General features: G+C 38.8%; 1 pseudogene; it reads left to right on the plus strand.

Annotated features, from left to right (window-relative positions):
• The first annotated feature begins 17,014 nt into the window (after positions 1-17,014).
• On the plus strand, positions 17,015-17,133 carry LOC118606888 (annotated as a pseudogene).
• Positions 17,134-18,065: the final 932 nt, after the last annotated feature.

The raw sequence follows: 18,065 nt of genomic DNA on the forward strand, positions 1-18,065 counted from the left end.
ATTTATTCATTGATTCAATGAACATTTATTAAGTACCTATTACATGCCAATTTCTAAACAATTTGTTTCCTATTTTTAATATTTCTTTATTGTAAATGTAATTGGTGGTCTTCTGTACATGAAGAATTACTTCCAAAAGGGTTAGTTTGATGATAAAGAATAGTCAAATGTTCTTCGATAGGGCAATATAAACTCTAAGATTTATATTCTAAAGTTTATCTGAAAGACCAAACTGGGCAATGTTTTCCACATTCACTATAAAAACGAACCAGAAACACCACGAAAATGGGCAAAAGATACGAACAGAAAGTTTTTAGCAAAGAATAGCAAATGGCTTTTATACACCTGAAAAGGTCCTGAACCTCATTTACATAGGAGAAAACCATTAAACTACAATAAAAACACATGTGTCTGATAGGTGCAAAGGTGCAGTGTGGAGTAGGGAGTTGGAGAAGGTGAGAGTTTTGGAGGGATGGGAAGCGTGCACTTGGTTATGGACTGAATGTTTGTGTCTGCCCAAATTTATATGTTGAAATCCTAACCCCCAATATGGTGATACTTAGAGATGGGGCATTTGGGAAGTAATTAGGCTGTGAAGGTTCCTTTACAAGAAGAGACAGGTAAGCTTGCCTCTTCTCTCTGCTCTCTGCCATTTGAGGTTTACCAAGAAGAGAGAGCCATCTGCAAACCAGGAAGCAGGCCCTCACCAGGCACTGGATCTGCTGGAGCCTTGATCTTGGACTTCTGGCTTTCAGAATAGTGAGAAATAGATTTCTGTTATCTTTAAGCTATGCAGTCTGTGGGATTTTGGTATAGCAGCCTGAATGGACTAAGACCATTTTGTTGTAGATAAATATCTCTGGTGGGAACTGCAGTTTTCTCCAGATGTTCCTCCTCCCTTCTTCCTTTTAGTACTGGAGTGCCCTCGTCTTCAGTTAGGGACCTGGCTGCCAACCTCAGACTATACTCCCAAGTCTCCTTGCAGTTAGCTGCAGCCAATGGGAGGTGAATGGAACAGATGTGGATGATGCTCCTATCATTTGTTTAAAAGAAGCTTCCCCATTGATGAAAATGTTTTGGAAATAGTAGTGATGGTTGAACGACATTGTAAATGTAATTATGCCTTTGAACCATACGCTTAAAAATAATTAAAATGGCAAATTTTATGTTGCATATATGTCTGCTCAGGCTGCCATAACAAAATTCTGTAGAGGTGACTTAAACAACATTTATTTCTTATAAACCTGGATGCTGGAAGTCCAAGATCAGGGTTCCAGCATGGTTCAGTTCTGGTGAAGACCTGCCTCCTGTCTTGTACACTGTCGCCTTCTCTCTGTATCCTTACGTGGCTAAGAGAGACCTCTGGGGTCTTCCTCCCCTTATATGGGCACCAATCCGATTATGGGCCACCGTGATCTCATTCAGATCCAATTGTCTCCCAAAAGCCCGATCTCCAAAAGCCGCCATGTCAGGGATTAGAGCCTCAATGTACAAAATTTGGGGAGATGCATCCAGTCTACAGCAATGTATTTCACCATTATTTTAAAAACTGATAATAAAATGTACCAAAATTCATTAAATTTTACACTTTAACTTGGTGAATTGTGTGGTCTGTAAAATATATCTCAATAAAGCTGTTTTAAAAACATAAAAGAAACCCGCTTGTCTTTTCCTCCCTCTCTTTCTAGTCCCACAGCTGGACTGGGGATGTGGCACCTAGTAAGCTATGACAACATTGGGAAACTTCACAGAAGTTTCACACATGGAAGAAAAACTGGCACCACGAATAATCCCATGAGTGAGGCTTTCTACAGTTCCAGCCCTACCCCTGCTTTCAGACCGTCTTGAGAGAGAAGCGCACGTCGTGTGTTGAGCTTTTGTGCTAAAGGCTCTTGCGTTGGGTAGCTCAGCCGGTATTCTGACCCAAACACTGTCACCTCATATCTCGCTCTGAGAAAGACAGTGATTTAGAAAAACAAGAGGCAGGGAGGGCTTCTTCCTGCCCTCTTTCTTCTATTCCCTCATTCTGACTAACACTCAGCTTCTAACCAGTAATGCTCAGAACACCATACTCTCTGTCTTGCTGTGCAATTTTACTTTTAATTTACAAAACGACTGAAAGTACAGTACTGGATTAAAGAGTAAGCTACTACTATTGTTTTTTTCATTGATTTCATTGACAGCTGATAGTTTCAATGAGTACAATACTCAAAAGTGGAACTCAAAAATTAGTTTGTGGTTTGTGCTCAGAGCCAATTAAATATATCAATTATGTTCAAAAGAGAAAAATCAGTATATTCCCTAGCTATCTGAATAATGTTTGTCATTTGTTTCTTTTATTACACTACAGAAAAGATTTTAGAACATGAAAACAAAAGGATAGAAGCCATCATTTTCCCCAAATTCCTCCTTTATTGTAAATGAATTTGGTAGATTTTCGAAGTTTGCAAAAATGTACCGATAGATTCCGCTCAGTAATGCATTCTGAAAATAATCCATAAAATAAGCTTGATGCAACAGGAAGTATAATCACTTATTAGCAAAAGGCACGTCTTTGATTTTGTCCCTCCATATGACGTACTTCAAAATGCGTTTGATCCATTTTTGCCTCTGGATCAACCTTTTCCTTTGATATGATGAAAGAGAAACTTGGATTCTAATTATTTGATGCCAAAACACCTAGCTGAAAATTTTAAAAAACACAATCTCCTTGATGTTTTTGTTCCTTGATGCAGAACACCTAATTTAGAGATATCTGGGGAGTGGACTAAAATTCTAGCTTTATGTTTGGCTATTTGATTTCATATAGACTCGTGTGTGTGTGTGTGTGTGTGTCCTTATATCGAGGTCTCTTAATAAATGAGAGGTGCTGTTGCCCTTGGGGCTGGCTTTCCATACAATTATGATGCGTCTAGGGTGTTAATCTATTGTGTGATTTAATATAATACCATCAGTTATAAATCTCTGCCGTATAGCACCCTTGCCTTGAATGAGTGGGAATTAACACAGGTCATGACTGGAATTCAAAATTCCTGGCTGTGTGTTCAGTGCTTTCACACTGATTGCCCAGTTCTCCCAAGGGCTACCATTCTTCCTCATCAATAATTTCTGTGCCTAGTTACCCTTAAAGCAACCCATAATAAGAAAATTGCGAGTTCAAATGGCTAGTTCCGTTTTTCTTTAAGGAATAATGTTCCATTTTCAAATGAATTAGGTAGGCAAATAGGGAAAAGTTTTAGATTTTGTAATTCACCTAGTGGCTTTCTTCCAAAACGTGCAATATATTTTATAAACATTATTACCGACTTGGTAAGCGGCCATTTTCATAGGCACTTATTGTCATTGCAATGGTATAAAGGGAAATTCACTCTGCCTAATATTACCTAAGCCTTCCAGAGCGCTGCTGTAATCATAGGATGGCACTACCTTTTTTTTATCTGATGAATGACTTTGTAGGTAAATACCATCCCGCTTAATTCTATAACCATATAGAGAGGTGATTGCAGAAAAGGAGACAGTAGGCCAGGCAGTTCGCCACACAAAGGCAGGCATTCTGCTGTCTTATCTGCTCTCCTACTTTTGGCTGTGCAGCACTGTGCCTAACACTCAATAAATATTTGTGGATTGACTGACAAAAGAAATACAAGTTATGAAATCAAAGTACAACTTCAGTTGTCTATTTCAATTGGAAATTGCATCGAATTATAAGCTCCCTTAAGAGGGCCTAATAAGTAAGCCTGATTTCCTTATAGTGACCTTCTTGGAAAATAAAATGGTATAAATTGAATCTGCTGGATAAGGAATCGACTGTGTAGTCTCTGCAAAGGCAGGGAGGCAGGACGGCTTGGTAAAGACTGTTAAGGAAGTCTACATAGTGAGAAGAGCTTTAGCCCAGCACTCTTGGTGCCCTAAGGCTCTGTGAAGTCAAGTTTTAGGAGACTTGCTCTGGCTCAATCTAATAAAAATGTTCATAAAGAAACTTTAATTTTTTTTTTTTGTGGCTAGGATGCTTGTCTTGAAAAATAATATAGAATATTGTTAACAGTTCAGACAAGGCAGATAGAAATAGGTCAGACAAAAAATAAGGGTGAAGTTGTCCTTTCTTTAATCTTTTCAGCAGCATTTGAAAGAGCTCTTGGCAGATGAACAAATTTGTTCTGTATTGTGGAGTTAATATCTGAGCCAGGATTTCTGTCATTTCTCTGGGGGTGGTAATCAATATATCTAATAAATAGGAAATGACTAGACTGAGCCCATTGGAGGCCAGGAGTCTCCCAAACAGGGTTCAATAACAGAAGACATCCTGGGATGCCAGTCAAGCTGAGTTTGGAGAAATGTGGGTCTTAATGGAACAGTTAACAGCTACTAAGTTAGCAGTAAGTTGTCTTAGAGAAGCTGGTCAACGTCCAAGAATAACACTAAGCAAAAGAGACGGCAAGAAAGTGAACCATGTAAGTGAGGGGAAAAGGAGCCATGGAAGACGGTGAATGAACAGAAAACAGGAAACCCCCCTTCTTTGTAAAACGTCTTTGTTTTTATAGAGAAGTTTTAGGTTCACAGCAAAATTGAGAGGAAAGTACAGAGATTTCCTATATTCTCCCTGCCCCAACACAGGCATAGCCACCCCCATTATCAAGTCTCCACCAGAGTGCTCCATTTGTTACAACTGATGAACCTACACTGACATATCATTATCACCCAAAGTCTATAGTTCACTCTTGGTTTTATATATTTTAGGAGTTTGAACAAATGTATAATGACATTTATCCATCATCATGGCATCATACAGAGTTATTTTTACTGCCTTAAAAATCCTCTGAGCTCTGCCTATTCATCCCTCTCCCTCCCACCCCCTGACCCCTAAACACCACTGATCTTTTTACTGTCTCCACAGTTATGTCTTTTCCAGAATGTCATGTAGTTGGAATCATACAGTATGCAGCTTTTCCTGATTGCCTTCTTTTGCTTAGTAATATGCATTTAAGTTTCCATGTCTTTTCATGGCTTGATAGCTCACTTCTTTTTAGTGCTGAATAATTTTCCTTTGTCTGGATGTGCCAGTTTATCCATTCACCGACTGAAGGACACCTTAGTTGCCTCCAGTTGTGGGCAGTTATGAATAAAGAGGTTATGAAGATCTGTGTGCAGGTTTTTACGTGGACACAAATGTTAAACTTCTGTGGGTAAATGCCAAGATTGCTGGATTATGTAAAAGTGTGTTTAGTTTTATAAGAAAATTGTCAAATTAAAATTAAAATTCTTCCAAAGGGGCTGTACCAGTTTGCCTTCCAATTGGCAGTGTTTGAGAGTTCCTGTTACTCCACATGCTTGCCAGCATTTGATATTGTCGGTGTTCCAGATTTGGGCCATTCTAAGATGTAGTGGTAAACCATTGTTGTTTTAATGTGCATTTCCCTGATGACATATGATGGAGAGCATATTTTTGTATGCTTATTTACCACCTGTATATCTTCTTTGGTGAGATGTCTATTAAGGCCTTTGGTCCATTTTTTAATGGGGTTGTTTGTTTGCTTATTGTTGAGAATGGGGCCTTGTTTTAGGGACAGCAGAAGAGATTGCTGGTGTTGGAAGAAAGCCAGCAACCCCAAAGATGTCTAAGATGCACTGCAGGTGCCCCAGCGCTATGGGGTATGTATCCAGTGCTAACACAATCTAAGTGAACCCAAGAGAACCTCTGATTAAGACACAATGATAAAGAGAAAAATACGTAGCAACCCTTTCAAATGCAAGGGGGCAAGCTGTATAGGGTTAAAGTATTGTCTGAGAATTCAATAGAAGTTCTGGGTCCAGGAGGAATCTTGAGTTTAATTAAAAAAATTAAACAGGTCTTTTCCTTGAGAAAACAGTTGACTAATTGCTGAAATAGGAACCAGATTTAATCACCGAGTCCTCCAGTTGTATTAGCAGGAAGGCAGAGCCTTGTGAAGAACTGCAAGCCACGAGCGTATGCTTTGCAGTGGGGTTACATCATTACATAACGTAGCCTTAAGTTTTCTCTTCGAAAATTGAGATGATCGAAGAACTTCAGGAATAAGATTTTTTGTTTTGTTTTGTTTTTAAAAGGATGATGGGCACACCTCAGTAAATTTCGTAAAGTTTAATATGCGAAAATAGGACTAACAATAGAAATAAATGATTTACTCTATATTAGTATTTCAAAACAATTTGATTAGGTAGACATTTACCATATCTGAGGATCCTGTTCAACTTTCTCAAGCCTACCCTAGAAGGATCTACTTCAACACCTTTTAGAGCACTTTTTCCCTCCATTGTAGTTTTATATATGTTTGTGTATTTGTGTCCAGACTGAGCTGCCATGAAACAGGGCTTGGGATTGTTCATCTTTGTATTCCTTGCAAGTGATTTTCAGCACCTCGTAGGTATTTAGTAAGTGCTTGTTTAATGCATGAATCCCTTCCATTGCACTGAAAATAGATTTGGCTTATTGAAACTGTTTTTTAAAACTGAACTAAATTTCAAAAACATCATGAAAATCAAGGAAACACTCATAATGAAGAAATTCACTGGCCCTTTAATCGCAAACCTTGAAAAGAGTTGATGCGTAGAAAAATTCTCCCTGACTTTTCTATTGTATTTTTTGTCAAAATATTCAAATCAAATTTTACCACAGACACCCAGTTAATCGTTTTTTCTCTTCTATTAAGTTGACCATTAATCTCTATTTGCAAATTATGTTACCCTCAAACCTGAGCAAATCATTGTTATGTAAGCTGGACAGTTAGGAACAAAAGCTGTGTTTTGTTTTCTGGTTCAAGAATTGAAAGGAGATCCTTGGGGAGACTAGCAAAGCTGGACAAGTAGGAAGGATAGAAAAAGTGGCTTTCTAAAAGTGGCCTATTTGATGGAGCTTTTTCTGTGAGGCTGAGGATACATTCAAGTCCCTGCCAGAGCATGCTGTTAGTTCTGGTTGACCAATAAGAGCTATAATTTTTATTGGCTTAACTTTGAGGATTTTCCCAAAGCTTGAGGTATTCCATTTAAATCTCCAAATCTTTTAATTAACAAACATTCCTAAGGAGGCTAAAATTTCTCCTGATTGAACACTCTTAATTCACAACACGAAGGTGCAATATACCCTACTAGATAATTATTTAAATGAGGTGCTGAATACTTGTGTTGCACAGACATCTTAATTAGAAAAACAGATCTATCCACATTTTGCATTTGAAACAATAATACCACTACTCAAGTATTATAAAGACTGTCTTCTCTGAGAAGGTCAATGAAATCCCTAATTGTTCATTTGCAGTCATGCCCAAGTACCTTTTTAATTTCTTTCTATTCGTGTCATTCTCACGGATTTGCTTAAGAGGGGTTTTGCACTTTACTGAGAGAATAATTTTCATCGTCAGATACGTAAAATGATGTTTTCCTGAGACAGTACAAATTGGTAAAGCTGAGAGTAAGAATATAGGCTGAAGCATTTTGTAGGGAAACATTTAGCTCATTTGTGATGGTTTTGTTTGCTGCTCACTGGGGGCAGGGAGAGTGGAGTCTTACCTTTTCTAAGATGGATTGTGAGTGATGCTCATCTGAAGCAACTATTAAAATTATCGAAAGAAAGGTGTTGACCTTTCCGAGTTATATTCAACCTAATCATATGGTTGATTTATCATCTGCAACAGTGGTTTAAATTTTTAAAAATATTTTTTTGAATTTTTACAACTATTATGAAAGATTAAAATTAGGCAGTATATTCTTAAACTTACATACAGTCTATTAGGCTTTTTCTTTTTCCTCGACCAACCATCGAATTAACAATTATTTATTATATTATGTTATATAAGCCGGCAGCAGTCCCCAACCTTTTTGGCACCAGGGACCAGTGCTCCTATGAGAATCTAATGCCTGATGATCTGAGGTGGAGTGGCTGCAAATAAAATGAACTTCACTCTCTTGCCTGCCACTCACCTCCTGCTGTGTAGCCCCGTTTCTAACAGGCCTCGATACATATGTACATGGCAAGTGACCTAATAATCTAAAATAGTATATAAGCCAGTACCAAAAGCAAAGCAAAACAAAAAACAAAGAAACAACAACAACAAACTGCAAACCCCCAGACCTTTAATTTGCAAACTATAGATGTTTATTCCAAGGCAGAATAAAGCTAGTAACTAACAAAGCTAGGCTAAATTTACTCCCTTGGTAAATCTCTGAGTTTGAAAGAATGGAAGCATGTATTTGGGATTAAGAACTATCTGTCTACAGTTAATACAAATCTAGATTATGAACCAGACCTTTCAGAGAGGTAGCAAGTAGAAGAAACACTCATTTCCAAGAGATTATGTAAAACCACTAGGTTAATCAAAATAACTGTTGGAAAGAAGACCAATTATTCCAGCAATTCCCAGTCATGCTGGAATAATTGGACACAAAGAGTGAGTAAATGTAAATAATATTAATAAGACCCCTTTCGAATGCCACAAGAAGTAATTCTGTTCTTTGGATCCTATTGTGAAATAACCACAATTGCTGTTGTACTCTAGACTTTCTGGGATCAAAATCTTGCACAGTTTAGCCAACATTTCTTCTTGCTATTCACTCTGGTATTTTCTAAATTTTACCATCAGAATGCTTGTCAGATGGAGGGTTCTCCCTCCCCACTTCCCTTTGTGGAGGAAGAAACATAGTCTTCAAAAGAGGCCAGTAGCTTTCCTGCTCAGTCCTCCTGCTCTGAGATGAGTCCACTTAAACTGTTTCAAACTAGGCCCCTCCAGATTGAAAATGACCTAGAATAAGATGAAACTCTGAAAGGTGGCTCCTGCCTGGAGAAGGTTAGAATCTAAATGTGGCTTTGTACAAAACATCATTAACAACGCCTGAAAACCAAGACTTGAGGTTGAGGAACAGTGATAGCCAATGATATGAGCAACTGGAGGTGTCGGGGACCATCGTTACATTTAAGCACAATATTTGCAGTTGCTACAGAAAAGGAAATGTAGAAAGAATAATGGGAAGGGAAGGAGGCCGACTCAGAGAGAACATAAACAGGAATATTTTAGGTTACCAGCTGCCAATAGTTTAAAAAATTCACAAGTTTCCGTTAAATTGAATTTCAAACACATCTCTCTGATCTGTTAATGAGGACAGTTTGACATTCTTTCAGGTGAAATAATTTAAGTAGAAGCCATGTGACATTGTAATCAATTTAAGCAGCTCTCTAACTACTTCAAATTTGTCAAAGTGTTTTACAGTTAAAGCTATAATTAGCTAGCCCTTCTAAATTCTCTGTGAAGTAGAGAGTTGAATTACCAAGTAAGCTTTATAACTGTGAAAACGAAGGACAAATAATTTTCAAAAAGAGTCAACCATTTGGGTGCCCGTTACATGAATGTGTTCATCTTATAAAAATTCATCAAGCTAAATACTTAGGGTGTGTGTCTTATTGTGAATGTATATTTCTTATCAGTGAAAAGTTAAAATTAAAATGTATATTTTAAGAAATCTGGTATAAAGAAGAAAAATATCCTTACCAGATTTACTCATCTGAAATTACCCCAGAAAGGCACTTATTTTAAGTGTAATGGGCCAGAGTGGCATGTTGAGCCAGCCACTTAAGATGCTAAGACTAACCTGATTCCTCTCATACTTAGAGTTTGAAAATAATAGAATTGTGTACTCAGGTGTGCAGAGGGGATTTAAAGGCCGAGAGGATAAATAGGTGGATTATCACACAATTTGTTTACCAAGTGGTTTGCTTCTTCAATGAGCACTTGGGTCTTGACTGCGTGGTGCACCAGAGAGAGTAAGCAAGTCATGAGTGCGACCGGTCAGTCTAAAGCTTTCATTTCACAGAGAAAACAGACTCCTAGAGTTGAAATTACTGGAAAGTGGCTGACCTCTTCCCTCCCAGGGCCACAAGGCTTTAGATTCAGGTAGACCTGGAACTCGATTCCAACTCTGCTGTTCGCATACGGTGTGGGCTGAGGGTAAACCATCCAACCTTTCTGACTCAAGGTCCTCAGTAGTTCAAAGGGAGACAATAGAATCATGTCTGTGTTGTAGAACTGCTAGGATGATGAAAGAGGAAAAATACACAAAATCTCTGACATGTAGTGTTTTATAAGTTCCCATACCACAAACACCGTTTTTTTGTTTTGTTTTGTTTTGTTTTGTTTTGTTTTGTTTTAATTTCAAGACTGAGCATTGGATTAGATTAGTCCTAGAGTTCTCACCAGGGAATAGAAAGAGATGGCACATCATTAAAGCAATGCTCAAGTGTCTCTCTTCTCTCTCTCTCTCTCTCTCTCTCTCTCACACACACACACACACACACACGCACACACACACTCCTCCTTTGACAAGAATCTCCTTTTAACTATTTTCTGTTCCTTCTTCCTACTTGCTTTAGATGTCCAGCCCCTAGGAATTCGAGGCAACATTGCTGTTTCTGCTTTTCCTTCTTACATTCAGTCTCCAGTCTTTGAGATCAGGGTTCCACCTTGACCATTCCAATAAAACTATTCTGCAGAGATCCTCAAGGATGCCGTGCTTGCAAATCCGAAGACTCTTCTTTAGCTCGATCTTACTACTTCTCCTGTTGATCACTCTATCTCTAAAACACATTCCTCTCCTGGCTTTAACGTGGCTCTCATGGTTTTCATTCTGTCCATCTGCCTATTCCTTCTCAGTCTCTTTCTCACGACCCCTTAAATGCAGGTGTTCTCTAGGGCTCCATATCTCTCCTTGACCATCTCATCCCCACCTGTGACTTCTCTTATCCCCCTTCTATCTTGCCCTGTGTCCTGAGCTCTGGACTTCCATATCAATTGCTCATGGGACGTCACCATTGATTAAACACATCTCATCTGAACTATGCCCATCATTGTTGCTTCCTGCACCTCCTCCTCTGTGAGGGCCCCTATTCCTGAGGCCCGAATTGCCCACCATCTACGCTGTTGCCTTAGCTCTCACTTTCTACCAACACTCAATCCACGAACATGTTTGGTATACCTCTTTCTTATAAATACTCTTGAATCACATGTGTTTCTTTATCCTCATGCTCATTCCTTTATCCTTGCCTTTTATCCTTGTTAATTTTCCTGATGTGAGTCATGTAGAGACAAGGTGACAGCCTAAACACTATACTGATGCTGTGAATGTGACTCTGATTATTCAGGTCTTAAAAACACTAGTAATCCCATCTACTTCAGAATGACATTCAGACTCTTAGGATACCCGTTAAGACCTTTTGATTGCCCTTGCTTTCTTTTCCAAACTTAACTTTTCCATTCTACATCTTACGTCCTGGGATTGTGCAGCTGGGATTGCTGGGAACATTCTTCCCCTTTTCTGAACAATTCTTGTTCATCTTTCAAAACCCAGTCAGCTGTCACCGCCTTTGGGAAGGCTTCTCTCGCCCTCTACACTCCATCCCTATCTGGGTTGGGTGCCTGGCTGAGAGCATCCTGCTCATACCAGTAGACTTCCTGTTCTGTGTTATGATCGTCTGCTTGTCTGACATTTACATTAGAGGCAGGAAATATGTTCTTTCGTCTGTTTTCCCAGGGCATAACACAATGCCCACATGTACCAGCCCCTCCATAAATAAAATCTGAGTGATGAGTTAGCCAGAGCAGGTCTGCAAAAAACTTTGGTATGGCTGTGGAGGAGTTAGGGGGGTGTGATTGTGTGTGAACTCGGTGGCTTATCAACTCCTCCGCAGTCTAGAACTAGCTCCAAGGTAATTTAAATTAAAAATGAGTTCATTTTTTTTTCCCTGATCCACCCACATTATCATTTCACTGCTACCTGGAAGACTAAAAACCATATAACTTTCTGTTGCTTGCATGACCGTGTCAAATAATCTAAAACATGTCATGTGTGAGCAGTCTCTCTAGTGGGTCTGACACCCACAGGATCAGCTTTTTCCAACCTTTGCTTTTCCTCCTTAATTCTTCTGAAACACATTATATATTCCTGTGAGCTTTTTCATCCTGGAACAATTCTCCTCTGATGAAAACATCTCCTTCATTTTTCTCTAATCTTTCCCTTCCCCAATAAACCTCCACAGATAGAACAAAGGTGATGACTTTAAAAATTTTAATAAGGCAGCTGGAGATTTTAATATGACGCTTATAAGGGAAAAAATCTTTTTTTAAAAAATACATCAAAGTAAAATATTTTGAATCATAATGTAAATTGTAAACCAGAAAACAGAGTGTCCATTAGCATTAAATTGATGCTGAACTGGAGCCCAACTGTCCCGCAGAAATAAAGACTTTTGTTTCTTTGAAGTAAAGTAAATGTTAGTTATGTTTTTGACCTCATCTCTTTTCTGTTAGAAATGTTAGTATAGAATAGAAGATAAAAATCCAAAGGCAAATGATTAAACTTAATCTTATCTATATTAATAAGTCTCTTCATTGTGATTTTACATCGAAGCCCAGATCAACTTCACCTAAAAGGAAAAGAATATTCCATGACCTTGTGATGAAGGAAAATCATTTAGTTAAAAGACAGTTATTGAGTTGGGGAGGGGAGAGCAATATTGAAGAAAATTTGTGCCGTTTGTGGAAATCAATATCTGTAAGCAGCTATCTTACAATTACAAAAATCCATTTTGCCTAGGTGAGAGAAGGGTCCTTAGAGTTACTGTTTAGTCACAACCTTGCTCCATTTTTAGTGGGTGTTCTGCTAATAAAATGGAAATGAAAGGGCAATTATTTGAATAAACTGATTTTCACAGCTAATCACCGAAAGCCAAATTTTCTCTACAGAGTTAAGATCTCTTCAGATCCTTCCTTCCTTCCTTCCTTCCTTCCTTCCTTCCTTCCTTCCTTCCTTCCTTCCTTCCGTCCTTCCTTCCTCTTTCTTTCTTTTTTCTTTAGTAAATGCAGCCATCAATGCCTCCGTTCTTCTGGCCATGCCTGCAGGCATGTGCTGCTTTGGTTGCTGATATTGAGATAATTTACCAGACAGGAAATAATGTAAAGGGGAGAAATTGAGACTGGGCAAAATGATTGCAGAGACCCTCTGAGGAATATACTTTTCCCTGTCAGTTCTTACTCCATGTTTATCCAAGTTCCCCTCCTTCGAAGAGGCCTTCCTTGCCTTTCCCTCCTACTTCTCTGACCATGCCTTGGCTCAGCAGCTACATTTAGACCTATGCTTATTTATGGACTTTTCTCATGTTGTCCTCAGATTATTGGCCATTGGTTGGTGTGATCTCCTCGAGTAATTTATATATTCTCTAGGGGTCTGGGTTTCTGAAGTTGGGAGTTGAGAAATAGATAGAACCATCTGTAAACAATAATGTAAATGGAGCCCCTCGAAAATGGAGCAGGAGCTGCCACATCAGAGGAACCGCCTTGCACGTCTTACATCTCAAACCTTTGGAATGTTAAAACAGGGCAAAATAACCTTTGGTCTGGGCCGAGGGCAACACCATGTCCCAAAGAACTGTTTGCAAAGATAACAAAAAAGTAGTTATTATGACTACCGGACTGAGTATGACAGGACTGAAAATTAAAAGTGTCGTGTAGAATTAACATCACTATGCTGTATTATCTGCACCAATAGAAATAAACTCCTTACTTCTATTGATGTAATTGTCCCCCTTCCCTTCTCATAGATATCCATTGCCTCTGTTCCCTATCTGGGCTTCTGATTGAATCGGTGTGTCCTGAACAGCTATTTTTATTGATCTCAAAGAATCTTTCCCTCTCTTTGAAAGTCCTTTGTAAGTTAACACATCTCTCTGCTACTCTATGAAGGTGACTCTTTCATTGGGATATTGTATTTACCATGAGTTTTTACACTATTGGTTTTGTAGTGTGGACGTTGCCCTTTTGTGGATGAGGTCATTGACTGGGTTGATTATTAGGGGGAAATAAACAGCACTTAGATGTTAAAGGAAAGTCAAGAGAAAATAGTCCCAGGAGGGCTATGGAATGGGAGTTTGTTAGGATTTTAACCAAAGGGTCTCAAGATGGCCATCGAGTAGCTGCCTGGTGCTGGTTCATAAGATGATGACCTCCACAGAAAACTGGAGGGGAGCAGAAGAGATGCAGGTTTGCAGCTCTGGGTTGGCCTTTTGGGCTGGATTAGAAGGTAGAGACTAAAGGCAAGAAGAACACACTATACGAAGTTAGCTATGACAGGGTCAGATACCAAATTCCAGGGTCAGAATGTTTGCATGCTTATTTTATTCTCTGTATCCATTTCTAATTTGCTTTCTGAAAGTATTTAATAAAATCTTTTTGAAAGTGGGAGCCTTTTTCGGATATGCTAAGGGAACCAAGGGAAGATGCAGGCTCTGTAATACCTCTAGACTAGGAGTCAGTCTTTTTTCCTAAAGGATCAGATAGTAACTACTTTAGGTTTTGTGGGCCATATGGTCTCTGCCACAGCCACTCAGTTCTACTATTGTAGTGCAAAGGCAGCCACAGAGAACATATAAATGAATGAGCATGACTGGATTCCAATAAAGCTTTATTTACAAACACAGGCAGTAGGCTGGATTTGGCCCGCCGGGTTTAGTCTGCTGTAGACAGGTAAAGGATGTATGATCCATCCCTGAGGCCCGGGGTAAATGTTGACCAAAGTAACCAAAGGAAGAGAAGCATGAAATACAGGTAGCTTAAGAGAGAGGCTGGGCTCTCCCTGGCTGCCTAAGCTTTGAGGGTTTTGGTTTCAGTTTATGAGAGACACCTCCCCTACCTCACTTCTTTTTAAAAAAATCTTTGGAACAGGGATTCTCTTTTTACTTTGTTTCTGCTATCTCTTCTGCGAGCACACAGTTGCCTAGCATACACCAGGCATTTCAAAATATTTGTTGATGAATAAATATTTGAGTGAACAAAATTATCTTACACAGCAGGGTTGACTGAACATTTAGTATCTCTGTGACTATGGGCATGACCCAATAAATTATTGTTTGTTTGCAAACAAACAAAAATATCAGTTTTGGTGTTATAAAGCCAGAGAGAGAAAATAATCAGCAAAGAGAAGAAATCAAATGTATCCTCTCAATTTTAAGCCAATCGAGGCTGAGCATTGTGTTAACTCATCTCTCCATCCTGCACAGCCCCAGAACTGTGCCCTGTACAGCTCCCACTCAGTGTCCATAACTGAATGTTGGGGGTGGAAGCAGGTTCTTCAGGCAGACTCAAACAGTGGGCAGTGCTGTGGTCTGAAAGTTTGTGTTCCCCAGAATTTATAGGTTGAAATCTAATGCCTAATGTAATAATATTAGGAGGTGGGGGCTTTGGGAGGTGTTTAGACTGTGAGGGTAGAGCTCTCATGAATGAGATTAGCACCCTTAAAAAGAGATACCAGACAGCTCCCTGTCCCCTTCCACCATTGAGGTGACAGCAAGAAAGCTGTCTATGGATGAGGAAGCAGGGTCTCACTGGACACTGAGTTTATTGGCACTTTGATCTTGGACTTCCCAGCCTCTGGAATTGTAAGAAATAAATGTCTATTGTTCAGTCAATGGTGTTTTTGTTAAGGTGGCCCAAACAAACTCAGACAGGCAGGGGATGAAAGGGGACTTATGAAATCTTCACAAGGCTTCTCACAAAATTACCCATTGCTCCCATGTGGAACCAACCTTTCCTGCACATTTTAATATTTTCACTAATAATGATTTTTTCGAGACTATGTTGTTAGGTTGTATTGTATTATTTTAAAAGTGTTATGTGGACTAAGTGCTTATATCTATGCTTATTGTAAAGGGAAGGCAAGGTCATAGACCTTTTCAGGTTTATTTTGAAAAACAGACATTCCCGTGCACAGACGGCACATGTTAGTGTAAATGGAGGAAAGAGGGCAGTGGGGGAGGACAGAAGGGAAGAAAGGGGGAAAGTGGCCACCTCTCAGCCACCTCGACTATGTGTGTTGTGTGTGTGTGTGTGCATGCACGTGTGTTTGCATATGCCCACATGTGCACGTGTGTGAAAATAATGCCTCTCTAAGGGCCTTCTAAAAGCCAAACGCCTAGGAATGATAATCATTTGAGTATTTTGATTATTGCCTCATTATGAATTGGCTTATCAGATACTCTCCTCAGTGTCAGAATATAGCAGAGACATTTATTGATTGGCAACCACAGGCAGCACTTTGCTAAGTACTCTACCTGTTCTCTAGTCCTCCAGTGCAACTCTGTAAAGCAGTATTATTTTCCTCGTTTATTACTGAGAACACTGAGGCTCAGAGAAGCTAAATAATTTACTGAGATCACTTAGTAACAAGTGGAAAGGACTAGTGTGAGGCAAGAGAGGGACCTAGAGTACAAAATTTAAGGAGGTGAACTCTCATGTTTGCGTAAGGGCAGGTTGGTGCTTGCATTATCCAGAAGTGTCTCAAGTTTTGCACCCTGGGCTCCTCGCCTGCCTCATCCTAGTCCTAGTTCAGGTCCTCTTGGCTCCAAAGCACATGCTCCTGAGCACTGCACCATAGTTGAAAGCAGAGCATTCTGGATGGTAAAGCTGGGGAGGTAGGAGGGTAGATTAGAATGAGGTAGACATGTGGTCTTCATACATTTTTGCTTATATATCCTCAAAGAATTTGCAAACATATGTATTCTTTACATATGTTTGTGCTGCTATATAAAAACTTTCAACTTAAGTATATGTATTTGCAAAGCATGTAATTTCAACTTTTATTTTATTTAAAATAAATTGATACACAATTATCAATGTAGTCAACAGGGCCTAAATCCCATAGTGAGAAGAAAGACATGGGCAAACATGAGGGGGGAATTTTACATCATCTTCATTTTTCTTTAACCACCTTAAAATCATATTTCTATTCCATTTCCCGATAGAAATTGTATCCCAGTGTTTTCTATGCTTGAAAGTTTTAAATATTTTTCTGAAACAAAAATACACATGTAAATTGAAATTAATTTTTTGTTTAAAGATTTTCTTCTGGAATCAAATTATCATTATAATTATTATTAGTACTCACTGGGTCCTCAACATCATTATGATACAAATGTTAGTAGCTATTAAATATAAAAATAAAATTAGTCTATGGTCATGCCACACTGAATAAGCCCGATGCCATCTGATCTTGGAAACTAAGCAGGATTGGGCCTGGTTAGTACTTGGATGGGAGACTACCTAGGAAGACCAGGTGCTATAGGCATAAAAAATAAAAAATAAGAGATTGAAAGCTGACAAGGTCCTTACAATCTGTGAGGTCAACCAAGGGTTGCCTCGCCTAAAATATATACATATATTAAAAAATAAAAGATAAAATTATATTAGAACTACACTTAATGAGATAGATGAAAGTTATTTCATGTATTCATGAATGAATATTACTTATGGTTAGAAAAAGACAACATTCAGATCCAATTCTAACTGTAATTGAAATTTTTATAGATTTATTGAAACATTTTGTTCACCAAATAAGTAGATAATAATGGAAGGAGTTTTGACATAAGAAAGCCATTCACTTTTCCAAGATATATCCTACAAATGTACGTAATGATCTATCATGAAAAATTATTTTTAATGATTTCTCAGCTCTTTTTTTCAAAAGAGTTAGAAGCTGCTTGACTTGCAGAAGGATTCATTAGCCAGTCATTAGAGTCATTGTGGTCTCAACACCAACATCAACACCAACCCCACACCACTATTTCAATGTAGTTTTATCTTGAGTGACTTAGAGGGTTTTAAGCCCTAAGGCAATGTACCATGATGAGTTCTGATAAATGTGCCTTTGTTTTTCTAGGTGAGAGAGGGTGCCTGTGAAAGAGGAGATGGAAATAGAACCAGCAAAAACAACTGGACTACACGCTCTTTCTCAGGCAGAACAGTTTTGGTAAAAACAAAAACATACAAACAAAAAACATATGGATGCTGAGGATCTGAGAATTGATTCTCATAATACTACCTGTGTCCATTTTGAGGACCATTAGGATAGGTCCTCAAAATGAAAAAGCTGATAAGAACTCTTTTGAAAGTTTGGGATAGATAAGCATGGGAGTAGGTAGCCGAGTGGGCAATGGGGTGGAGGAAGGCAACATCGGTCAAGTAGGAAAATAGGGAAGAACTGAAAGGGCACAAAGGAGT

This window comes from Rousettus aegyptiacus, unplaced genomic scaffold, assembly GCF_014176215.1.
Source record: "Rousettus aegyptiacus isolate mRouAeg1 unplaced genomic scaffold, mRouAeg1.p scaffold_m13_p_1, whole genome shotgun sequence".
NCBI lineage: Eukaryota > Metazoa > Chordata > Mammalia > Chiroptera > Pteropodidae > Rousettus > Rousettus aegyptiacus.